Source organism: Myodes glareolus, chromosome 9, assembly GCF_982192425.1.
Source record: "Myodes glareolus chromosome 9, mMyoGla1.1, whole genome shotgun sequence".
Taxonomy (NCBI): domain Eukaryota; kingdom Metazoa; phylum Chordata; class Mammalia; order Rodentia; family Cricetidae; genus Myodes; species Myodes glareolus.
The window spans coordinates 91,087,371-91,099,249 of NC_142034.1; the positions used below are offsets into that span (position 1 = coordinate 91,087,371).

At 50.5% G+C, this 11,879-nt stretch overlaps 1 long non-coding RNA gene across 1 annotated transcript; it reads right to left on the reverse strand.

Moving 5' to 3' along the window:
* Window positions 1-779: 779 nt before the first annotated feature.
* LOC146892870 (uncharacterized) lies at window positions 780-4,769 on the reverse strand. The gene is made up of 3 exons (XR_015003401.2): window positions 4,683-4,769; window positions 4,445-4,606; window positions 780-1,140 (listed from the first exon to the last, which is right to left on the reverse strand). It is a non-coding gene; the product is annotated as an uncharacterized LOC146892870 (long non-coding RNA).
* Window positions 4,770-11,879: the final 7,110 nt, after the last annotated feature.

The window sequence follows — 11,879 nt, forward strand, 5'->3', positions numbered from 1 at the left end:
AAAGGGAGGCTGCAGGCTGTCAAGTCCATTGTCTACCATCTCCGGTGGTATCTTCAAACCCCAGGACCTCCCAGTGTGGAGTAGGGGTAGACAGAGAAGAACAGGTATTCAGGCTGCTGGGAAGAACAGTGAAAGACCCCGGTAGGGAGGCTCACAGTATGTAGGGGGAAGCCTCTGTGGTTTGCTACGGCAGAAGATGAGGCTGGAGGGACCTGGACCACAGGCAAACCTCTTAAGGTGCCAAATGATACAGCACAGTCCCCAAAGGCTCCCTCCCACAGCTGCAGAGGGCCTGACACAGTGGCCAGACTGTAGCCCCGAGACAAGAGCCAGGGGCACAGCCGGGTGGTGACAGGATAGGGTCTGACTAGCTGCGAGAGGGCAGACATGTCGGCTGCTGGTTGCCTGTCCAGGATGAGGCAGAAGACAAAAGAAGGGAGCTTGCCAGAGAAGCCTCCCTCAAAACCCTATGGGATAGTCTAGCTACTGAGCCCTGGCCTCGGAACTAGCTCTCATCTGGACAGGTTCCTCGGTCACACAGCACCTTCCTGTCTGGATCAACTTTTGGGAAGACTCTGAAATGTCAAGGCCTTCCCCATTCATCAAGGCCAAGAGAGCCACTCAGCTCTCTACCCGCAGCCGTAACTCAGGGTCAAGGGCTGCAGGGCATCCGATCTGCTCCTTGGCAGCTGATCTTACCCTATCCCTCCCGGTACAGAACACCCCCCTTCTTGGGGGGGGGAAGTTGGGCAGGGATTCAAGAACAAAATGCTGCTTCCTCGGCTCTTGAGCCAGAGCCAAGATTTAATTTTTCATTTTAAAAAACATGAGTGGCCAGACCACAGCTTGGGAATGGAAGCCATCCTCCAAGCAGCTCGCTGTCTCCCACATTTCCCACCTGCAGAGAAGGCAAGCCTACAGTGGGGCTGTGTCAGCGTCCTGGCTCAGAAGTGACTGGGACTTCAGTTGGCATCCATGGGCCCCATTACAGCTCTGGAGTCTCCACAGCTCCCTCTGTGACTGCGTTCTTGAATCGTGTATGGGTCTTCTCACACCGGGGAGGCTGAGGCAGGAGGATGGAGGTGTGTAGAAGAAGCAGTGAGCTGCGTTCCCACAGTCCAGCTCCCGACTAGCTTACCCCTGAAATAATTACACGGAAACTGTAATTAAACACTACCTGGCCCATTACCTCCAGCCTCTTATTGGCTAGCTCTTACATACTGATTCAACTCATTTCTAATAATCTGTATGCCACCACGAGGTCGTGGCTTACTGGGAAAGATTCAGCATGTCTGACCTGGCGGCTGGTTCCATGGCATCTGCTTCATTGCCTTCTTCCCAGCATTCTGTTCTGTTTACTCCGCCTACCTAATTTTCTGTTCTATCAAAGAGCCAAGGCAGTCTCTTTATTAACTAATGAAAGTAACACTTAGACAGATAACCCTCCTCCATCAAAGGTGGAGGCTAGTCAGGCTGTGTGGTGAGACTGTCACACAGGAGAAAAGGGGGAGGGGGAGGGGAGAGAGAGAGACTGGAGACACGGAAGGGACAGGTCTCCAGCTGTATGTGCTGAGCGTCGATTGGTAAACACTCAACATTCTCCAGCCTTAAGCACAGTCAAGTCTTTTTATCTAGAGGGGGGAGAATGACGTCACCAGTCACTCAACCCTCACACCCATGTTCCCTCCCTGTTTGGTCAGGTTCACAGACACTTTACAGAGAACGGGAAACTTGGAGACAGTGCTACCCTTAGCAGGTCACAGGACCACTCTGCCCTTGATGGTCTTTCTCAGTCTTCAGGGAATGGTTGCAGGACACTCATAAATACCAACATTCTTGGATGCCCAAGCACTTTACGTAAGACATTTGGTATTTATACAAGGCTTTAGCAGCTTCTCCTATCAGTGGTTCTCAACCTGTGGGTTGCAACCCACAAACCTCTATCTCCAAAAATATTTACATTGTGATTCACAACTGTAGCGCAATTACAGTTATGACGTCTCAACGGAAATAATTCTACAGTTGGGGTCACCACAACATGGGGAGCTGTAGTAAAGGGTTGCAGCATTAGGGAGGTGGCGATCCACTGGGTAGATTGTGGGTGATGTAAGCAACCGATCCATGAAAATGCTGTGTGAATGCTTGGACCGCCTTGCTTAAGGGATGAGGGCAATGTGAAGTAGTCAGTAGGATTCCTTGTCCCCACCCAGTCCCTCTGTCACTGCTTCCACCAGAGGACAAGCCTGTGAGCACAGAGGGTAGCTGTGTTCTCTGGTGAGGCAAACACTCTGCAGAACAGAGGAACCAGCCTGGAAGGGGAAGAGGGTTTGCTTTCTTCCTCCACTTCAAGGAGAGAGAGAGCCTTGTGCCCCAGGAGACTAGAGTTGCTTGGCCTTCGGAAAGGGAACACTCTACTGTTTCCAAAGTCTTAGGTTTGGAAATGTGAAGAATTGGCTTGTATGGAAGGAAGTGAACTCAAGGATGAAAAAGGGGGCTTCCCATGATCATGATAGACCCCAGAGGAACAGAATCATCAAGGCACATGGCCTGTGGCCAGACCCTAGGAAAAGGACTGGCTATAAAATTTTCAAGACCTGGTACAGTGAACATGGGGATGTCTTGTTCACAAAGTACTCAGAATCTCAGCCCAGTGATGTCAGCAACCGTGTGTGAGACCCTCTAGAACACAGCACCTGAGCTGTTCTCAGAAAGCTACTGTGCCTGACTTCATTCAAAGTCTGCCAGAATTGGCCATGTCTTGGGCACTGTGACCCAGGCAAGGAGAAACACACAATAAACTCTCACATGAGGTGAACTCTCATGGTTGATACCAGTCACATGGAGTGCAGCTACAGCAGGCATAGTGCCACTCCTAGGTAGCTCCACCAACCACAACTGAGGTCGACCAGTTGTCTCTGCTACCTAGTGAGTGTGTTCATCCACGAAGGTTGCATCAGTAGCATGCCAGCCTCAGCAAATCATAGGGGTCAGTGCCCAGGAAGAGGCCTCAAGGATGATGGGTATTAAAAAGAACACTGAGCAAACCTTGGGAGCTGGGGTGTGTGTGTGTGTGTGTGTGTATCATGTGATGTTGCTATTTTTGATCCAATGTCACTTTCATACAACCAGAGATGGTGGGAGGTTCTGCTTGCTGCCACCTCACCTCCTGTTCTATCAGAAATTATTCAGATCATCCCCCCCCACACACAGTAGTTGCTGTAATAGGCCTGGTCATCAGTTCAGGTCCACTTGGTTGTGAAATAGAATTTCCCACGTGGGGACACAGCTGGAAGACCATGCTCTCATGGGCACATACAGACTGGGCATACATCCCAGCATGCCATCCTGTCATCAGCAGCCGTGAAAAGCAGGGAGGTCTGACGCTGCAAGGAAGCAGACCTGGACCTTACTATTCGTTCATTAGCTGTGACATGCATGGTGGGGATTAACTTCTCCCATTTCTTTGTACCCATCAGCACGGCAGGAATTTTTGAACCAGGAGGAAATACTGTTTGTCTCATGGACTTTTGGGTGACGAAGAGATTGTAATCTAGTCCCGCTTCGGAATCAGCCCACTAGGAAGCTCAGAGGGCAATGCACAGTGTCTATTACATGCTCCCTCCTTGTCTCCCCAGTTGAGAGCCATTTAGGGTCATATATACCTCGCTGGGCAAGGTGAGTTACCAGGGTCTGATCTTTAAGTGCTCATCGATGTGTTGATTCTGTAGTCGGTTCCTGTGCTGAGTCAGGCCCTGGCCAACTGTTCAGTCCACCCTCCCAATCAGGGGCTTGTGAAGCAGCCACCGGCATGCATTCTATCTGCAGACTCTAAAACACTAAGGGGGTCAGAGAGATGGCTCAGTGAGAAAAGGGGCTTGTTGTCAAGACTAGACCTGCGTTTGATTTCCAGAACCTGCTTGGTAGAAGGAGAGAACTGACTCCCAAAAAATTGTCCTCTGACCTCTCCACATAAATGATGTGACATGCATACGCCCCACCACATGAGATAGATGGATGGATAGATAGATAGATAGATAGATAGACAGACAGACAGATGATAGGTGGGTAGATAGGTGATAGATAGATAGATGATAGATGGTAGACAGAAAAATAGATAGATGATAGATAGACAGACAGATGCTAGACATATAGAAAAATAGATGTTAGACAGATAGACATACAGACAGACAGATAGATTGTAGACATATAGATAGATATAGGTAGAAAGATATAGGTAGAATATAGATATAGATAGAAAGGTAGGTAGGTGGATAGATAGAAAAATAGAGAGATGATAGATTATAGGTAGATAGGTAGACAGACAGACAGACAGATAGATAGATAAGTGATAATTTTAAAACGAAAATTTCCCAAGTCTAGGAACATGGAAAAAGTAATAGCAAGATGTGAGTCTGTGTCTGTGACCCCAAAGGACCCATTTCACCTTTCCATCCCACTGCCAATGGCAAGCAAAGAGAGACTGTATCCTCCGTCCCGGGGGCCATTCCTCCTCTTCTCCTGTGTTCCTTTGGCATTCCTGCATCTCAGACTGTCACTCTACCTGAGGTGCTGCTGGTGATGTCTTGGTCTTTCGTAACCTGAGAGGCTGGTAGAATGCCATAATTGGTGTTAGTCATCAACTTGCCGGAATCTAGAACCATCTTTGAGGCCTTTGGGCTTACCTATGAGGGATTGTCTTGATTGCATTAATTGATGTGAGAAGATTCATCTTGACTGTGGGCAGGACTATTCCCCGGACTGGGATCCTGCATTGAAAATCATGGAGAAAGCAAGCTGTGCACGAGCAAGCATGAGTTTGTCGTACCCTGCTCCTTGACTGGGCTTGCCCTGTGGCCAGCTCCCTCGGGGCCCCGCAACTGTTACCTCCTTGCTACAGTGGACTGGAACCTGGAACCGTGAGAGCTCAACACACCCTTTCTCCCTTCAGTTGCTTTTGTTGGATGACTTTATCAGAGGGACAGGAAACAAAACCAAGACATTGAAATAGCAGTGGCTGCTCCCCACAGACGGTGTGTTCACTCATGCCTTCCTCGCCCAGACTACCCACCATGACCATGCAATAGGGTTGCAGCCCCGCCTGACGCGTGTGAAAACAGGCTCTCAGAAGCTGGTGTAATTGACTTGGGTCTGGGTGACCTCGGAGTCAAACAAACAAAAGGTGGGGTGCAGCAGTAAGTGGAAGCAGGAAGAAGCCTGGACTGTGTACCTTTGGGGGAGCGTTCTGAATGTCACTAAGCTCTGTGCTGACGTTCAATGTGGGGTGGTGGCTTCCCCTCTACCTCTGAGCTACTGCCTCAGCCCTGGCGTTCTCATGAGCATGAAATGGCGTGGAGGTCTTTGCTGACTCGGGCCTCCCATAGCCTGAATGTGGGTAGATGCTATTAGCAGATGACAGGGGCATGCACGGCACAGAGACGAGCTCTTGCTCTTGGGCCTCTCTGCTTTCAGTGGCGATGGATTCTATCTATCCTTGACTATCACCAGGGTGAGCCACACTGGGGCCAGATGGTGACAGGCAACTGAGGCCAGGACTAACTTTCTATCCCAGAGGTACTCCCAAACTTTCCCTCCTTTTCTTAGGAGGTGAAGGAGCAAGAGACGGCAAGTGTTCCCTTTCCTGAGAGCACAAGATACCCCTACGTGGAGAACAAAGGATAGGCCCTAAAGACAGGTGCAGCCTGTCTCCATGTCAGCATGAATGGGGAGGCAAAGGCTGGTGCGGGAGAATTGTCTGTATTCTGTCAATCATGTTTTAAATAAACGCTGACTGGCCAGGCAAGAAGTATAGATGGATCAACCAGATAGGAAGTAGAGATAGGGCAATGAGAACAGGAGTTCTGGGAAGCAGGAAGCTCCCTCCACAGTTCTGCCCAGATCACCGAAGAAGCAAGATGTGAGCTGCCCCGCTGAGAAAGGTACACAGCCATGTGGCTAACATAGATAAGAATAATGGGTTAATATAAGCTACAAGAGCTAATAAGTAGCCTGAGCCAATCAGTTTTATAACTTATGGAAATCCCTGTGTGATTTTCTTTGGGGCTTGCCTGCTGTGGGGAACTGGGCAGGACATAAACCCCAACAAGCAGGCCCCTTCATGTTACAAAAGGCTGCTGGCTTTCTCATATGACAAGCCCTTTCAATATAGTTCTAATCTGTACCCAAGTTTTATAAGTGATCATTTACACATAGATGCACACCTATTCTGCAAGTAGGTAAAGGCTCAAGGACCCAAAGTAGCAGGTCTGAGGTCCCATGGGGCATTTGTGGTAGAGCTGGGATCTGAGCAGATTCAGTTGAAGCAGTGCGCCCAAGGACCCTTCCTCAGCTGGACTCTCCACCTTGAAGGCCCTGTCACATGGAGGAGACTTCTTGGCCTCTTCCACATACTTGCTCTCACGGCCCAGTTTAGGCTGCACTGCCAAGGGCTCAGACCTGATTTGAATTTGGGGTTCTGTTCGCTACAGCTCAGTAAAGGTTTTTGTTGGAATGGCCCTTGCTTTTCCAGTCTTTGAAGACGGTTCAATCACACAGTAAAAGGCAGGTCTTTGCAGCAACAAAAGGCAGAAATATCACCAAGGAGTAAACAGAATTCCTTGGCCTCTTCGGAGCGTGTGTCAACATCCCTCCCCTGCTTCCCCTCCCCTGCTTCCCCTCCCCTCCCCTCCTCTCCCCTCCCCTCCCCTCCCCTCCCCTCCCCTCCCCTCCCCTCCCCTCCCCTCTCTTCAGGTCTAGCTCTTGCCTGCTGGGAGGAGTTTCCCTGCTCTACTACTGCAGGTTGGGTCAGACCTCTCAGCTGGCTGCTCTCAGCAGCTTCAGCCCAGAAACAGGCACCACCTCCAGCCGCTGAGAAGGCCCAGGATGGCTTCCTGACACCACAGTGAGCCACATGGAAAAGCCATTCGGCAGCTCCCGGCCCTCACCCTGCCCCCTGGCACACATGTGTGGCAGGCCGTGGCTCCAGAAACAGGCCTTCCCAGAACGAAAACTTATGGGACATATGCAGAACAGCTTGACTTCAACTGGAGGCGGAGCGTAAATGCATCTGAAGTAATCTTACTCAAAATGAATTTCTGTGGAGCACGACCATTTGCTACCACGTTTCTACACAAGCCCTCGCTCCCAAGCAGGCTCAGAACATGATGGGATACATCAACCAGACACCCTCCCCCCTCCCCCGGGGGATCCCAACTCACCAAGGGCACAGTGTTTGTTCACAAGCAGTGAGTGTGCAGTGTGTGCCTGTGTGTGTGCCTGTGTGTGTGTGTGCATGTGCAGGCATGTGTGTATGTGGGCATAGATATGTGTATGCAGTTTGCATGTCTATAATGTTGTGTACACAATTGGATATATTTGTATATTTGTAAAGAGAGATGGCCCATACAGGTGACTATGTGTGTAGGTCATGAGTTTGTATGTAGGTCTCCATGGTGTCTGACCCTGGCTGCGCCATCATCCTAATAGGGAGAATTCTGTGATAGTTCTGCACGCCTTCCCTGGGAGAGAGGCTCGCGGTCCTCGTGAGTAACTAATGTTCACAGAGGAGAATACACCTTCTTGTGGGGTTTTAGGGATGGACAAGAGCTCGGCACGCACAGCAGCTGGGTGACAAGGACATTCCTGTGTAACATTCCTGCTAAGAGGCCCTGGTCCCCCAGCAGACACCAGCTGTGAGCCAGCCCAGAGGATGAGTGTTGTCTTTGCCCTCTTTCCATGTTTGCCCCTTCCTGGCCCCCAGTTTCTTTTAGACTTCCTCTGTGTTTGGTGGTCTGTGGAGTTATCTTTCTAGGGAAGTATATTGAATGGTTAGTATTTATTGGTTTTTCTTTCCAGTCTTTAAAACAAGACCCTTGGGTTATGGCAACAAGTTCAGGCCTGGGCTGTCTGCTTTGCTTCTTGGTGTCCACTCTGGGGACATCTGGGGTCAAGTAGTTCTTCAACGCGGAGGAGTGAATAGCCTGTGTGGACAGCACACCTGACCTCTGCCCACTGGATGCCAGTGTTTACCCTTAGTTCTGACAAAACATCTCCAGATACCGTCAAACATCATCCGAGGACAAAGTCACTCCTGCTGAAGACTTTTCTAAAAGCTGCTTATATTCTACCGGTCTATGACCCTTCCCCATGGGGGGGGGGGGGGAGACAAGGTCCCAGACCTGACAGTGTCATCCTTCAGGAGTCTCACAGCAAGCCACCAGGAAAGAAAATATCACCAAGGACCTATGACAGGACACCAGGTATTGAGCCAAGGATTACTGAGAAAAAGAAAGCCCAGAGTCTGCAGCACACAGCCTGGTATTAACTCCTCCAGAAAAACAAGAGCCACGGACCTGTAAGACAAGAGGACCACTGTGATCCCAAAGCACAGAACAGGCAAGGGATGTCCTCTCCTTCCCCCAGTGGCCACCTTCCCCAATTCTGGGATCAGCTACCACAAATACCACTGACCAGCAACGCTACTGCCTGGCTTGCCTTCTCTCTTTGGATAAAATGAAAAGGTAAGAGAATGATCCCTGGGAGCCTCAAGCATAGGCGCTGGGTATTTCTGAGTTGAGGACCTCAGGGGTATGGCCATTGCTTGCTCTACTCACAAAGCAGTTGTCAAACTCGTCCAAGGGGAAGCGGAGTTCATGAAGGCAGACTCTGAAGACATCAACTGAGCTGCGGAATTCTGGTCTTAGAGTGCTGACTGCAGCCAGTACGCCACTGGGGACACTTGGAGTGCCATTCACATTTGCTTAATACGGCTCTAGGGGAGTTCTGGGAAACTCACTGGGCTGTGTTTTTCAATTTCATTAGTCACCAGTCACTGGGCACATGGCATCATCACACCCGGGCACTGTGGCTCATAAGCAGCTGAAATACCTGAGATCAAGTGCAAGGGCGGGGGCACCCCAGCTGCCAGATTTTGGGGCTGGGGGAAAGCAGAAATCTGGAATGTGTTTCTACTTACTGTCCATTCCAGTAAAACGAAACGATCTCTCCCCCAAACATGTGTTACTGCTTAGGCCAGAAACTGTATATATTGGTCTAAATCCAGAATGGTCTATGTGACATACTACTCTGTATGACAAAATTACTACAACCTGCGTTCTCTGTAGAGAGCCTGCTGCAGCACTGCAGGATGATAATTTGTTATACAGCAGAAGTACATAATAATTTCATGTCAGTGTGGGCCAAGCCTCGGGGTTTTCAAAAGGAAATCTGGGGTGCATATGGATCAGAGCTGAATACGCGGCTTCTCTCACCTCTACCCGCTCGCATGCATATGATGAGTGATTAGGAAGGGGTGGGGGAAGATGGGCGGTATGTACAACATACTACTTCAAAGTGATAAGAACACACATGCACACGCACACACACACACTCAAGCAGACCTCAAATTCAAGACAGGTGGCAAGCCGGGCTTTTCATCAAGGAGACATCAGTGCCCAGTCAGTTCACCTACCAAAAGGAGAGCAGAGGAGCCAAAATAAGGAAATATTCCCCTTTCAGCGCTGAGCTATTGCAAAGAGGTCCAGAGTGAAGGCCTCAAGACACCTCCCCACAAACCACAGCCCCCCCTTCTGGCCCTTGTCTGAGCTAAGGTTTCACTCCAAAGCCGGGCCCGATTCCAGTGTTCTCATCTGTCCCTGTAAGCGGCTCCGACAGATCACTCCGCAGTACACGGATTCTCCTTGGGATAATGCCTTGGGAAGTTGTTACCTGAAATACGATCCAGTCGGAGTGTGTTACAGCGAAGCGTTTCTGCGTGACACGTTCACAGCGCGGGGCTGCAGAGTGGGAGGAATCCATGACCGTGACTAGAGAAACTGAACCAGAGCGTGGGCCGGGTAGGCTGCAAAATATGCTCAAGTGTGACGCCATTTTCCCTGTCCTCTCTCATCCTTCCCGTCCTTCTTTCCTTGGCTTCTCCCTCCCTCTCTTTCTCTCTCATGGGACAGTTTTGCATATTGGGGTGGTGGGGTGAGATCCGGGAAGCTGTATGGAATTTTTCTCTTCCTGGGTATTCCCCTGGAGAGCGAGGGTCTTCAGACACCCCTCAGGTGAATCACAAGACATACATCTTGCCAATCTGAAACTTACAGAAAATGCTTGAGGCTCTTCAGCCCACCTCAGGGCCCAAGCTGTCTTCCTTAGGCAGCCAGACCTGGGTCTGGAGACCAACGAAATCTATCTTCCTAGAGTTTGGTTTTTTGTTTTTTTTTTTTTTTTTTGGTTCAATCAATCCTGAGCCATATTTTGCCTGGCACTTCTCAGGATTTTTAAGCCAGCGGGTCCTTTCTGGGAAATGGAATCCATATGTCCCCATTCATTGATACTAAGCCACGAGGGTGCCATTGCGCAAGCACACTTTGATGCACTAGGCCCGCAGCGTTTGAAGGCCCTTTCCTTCCACAAACAGAAAGTTTTCCCTTCTTAGGGTGCATGGAGCAAGAGGCCAGCTCCCCCAGAAAGTGGGAGGAAGCCCCAGGCTGTGTTTGATTTTTGCTTGGCGACAGCCCACCCAAGCCCCTTTCAGCCCCTGCCCCAGGGTCGGGTAGGAAGGGGTCTGTGACAGGCGTCTAGGCCCTTTTGGTCACACCCATGGACTCAACCACGTCGCGCAGTGGGCTCAGCACTTTCCTGGGCGTGCTTATGACCACTTTGACGGGATGAAAATAGCTCTATGCTGAGGAGCTGGTGGGGACGTTTGCCTCCCTCCCTTCAGGACCACAGCATAGATGTGGCCTGCGGCCTTTTCCCAGCAGGGCCAATCCCAGGCAGGTAGACAGCATTCCCAGACCTCTGTGGTGTTTGAGTATGCCGACAGAAACATCAAGAACCAGTCTGCCTCTTCTGAGGTTCATGTGGACTCCATCACTACCCCTGGGCAGGGTCAGGAGGCAGTACCAGAGGTTTGGACAGAGGCAATCCTGGGTGTGGTGCTCCATCTTGGAAGACCCCAACCTGGAGACTCGGTTTCCCCACTTGTGAGCCTTTAGGCCCAAAGAGGTCAAAGCACACCACAGACTGGAACCAATATCTGCCTTGTCCCCACTCTTGCTTCCATCAGTGACCCAGACCTGTTTCGACCGTACAGTCATTCCTTCACCCTGGGCCTTTCATCCTCTCTCATCTATGTGGAACTGAGGCACAGGCAGGCACCCTCTGGATGCCCCTGAGGCTCACTTATCACAGCGTCTGATCATCAAAGGACTGCACTTCCCTGCATACGGGAATGGACACATGACCCGAGACCGACGGTCATATGGATTTTCTAGAGCCCCTGGGAAAGCCGATGGAGGTGCTAAGTGGATAGCCGTAGGCCTGAGCTACAAGGGACAAAGACAGACACGGAGGTAAAAAGTGTTTAAAGGCAAAGCCAACACAAGGAGGCAGAGCCGAGAATTGTGTTTTGGTAACATTCTTTAAGCCCCTGGGTTCAGCCTGCCTGAAACTCCCATCCTGGCTGGGTCAAGGTCCCACACTGCAGAGAGCTGCAGGCTTACTGGCATGGCTTTATCCCCTCACCCTTAGAGATTCTCCATGTCGTCACCAGAAAAACCAGTGAGCGCCTCGGCCCTGTCCTGTGCATCAATCCATCAAGTCCTAGCCTTCCTGCTCACCCATCTCTCAGAACATGCCTCCACCTTCTGTGTCTGCGAGAAAGGAAAGCACGGCTCACCTTCTGCCCCCACACAGCATCACAGAATCGTTCCATATGCACACCCGCCTGTAGTAGGGAGCTGCGGGCAGGCCTGCTTTTCGCCTCACCCAGCTCCCACACGGCTAGCTTAGTCCCAGAAATAACAACACACAAATTGTATTCATTTAAGCACTGCCTGGCCCATTATCTCTAGAGAGTTAGTTACTGATTA